Source organism: Penaeus monodon, chromosome 25 (assembly GCF_015228065.2).
Source record: "Penaeus monodon isolate SGIC_2016 chromosome 25, NSTDA_Pmon_1, whole genome shotgun sequence".
In the NCBI taxonomy this organism is placed as follows: domain Eukaryota; kingdom Metazoa; phylum Arthropoda; class Malacostraca; order Decapoda; family Penaeidae; genus Penaeus; species Penaeus monodon.
Window position 1 is genome coordinate 40356914 of NC_051410.1, and position 283 is coordinate 40357196.

General features: G+C 37.1%; 1 protein-coding gene across 1 annotated transcript in view; it reads left to right on the forward strand.

Annotated features, from left to right (window-relative positions):
- LOC119589409 (inactive tyrosine-protein kinase 7-like) overlaps positions 1-283 on the forward strand; it is an 85499-nt gene that overhangs the window by 58622 nt on the left and 26594 nt on the right. The gene's annotated exons all lie outside the window — the stretch shown is intronic.

The window sequence follows — 283 nt, forward strand, 5'->3', positions numbered from 1 at the left end:
ACATGCGGTATACACAAAAGTGAAATTACGGTGTGTATATACATTTCTGTTTCCTGACTGAAGTAGTGAGGTTTATTTTACACACAGGGAGTTGTATATATTCTCAGCAAATAAATTGTTCAGTTTCTGTTGCGCTTATTGTGTTCGACGGCAGGTGGGAACATTTTGTTGCAAAAAGCGTGATGTACACAAAGCCCTTTATATATTCTACGACCAATAGGTTCAAATTTACGCTGGCCGGGAAGGAAATACTAACCGAAAATTAAGAGAAAACATTCATTTG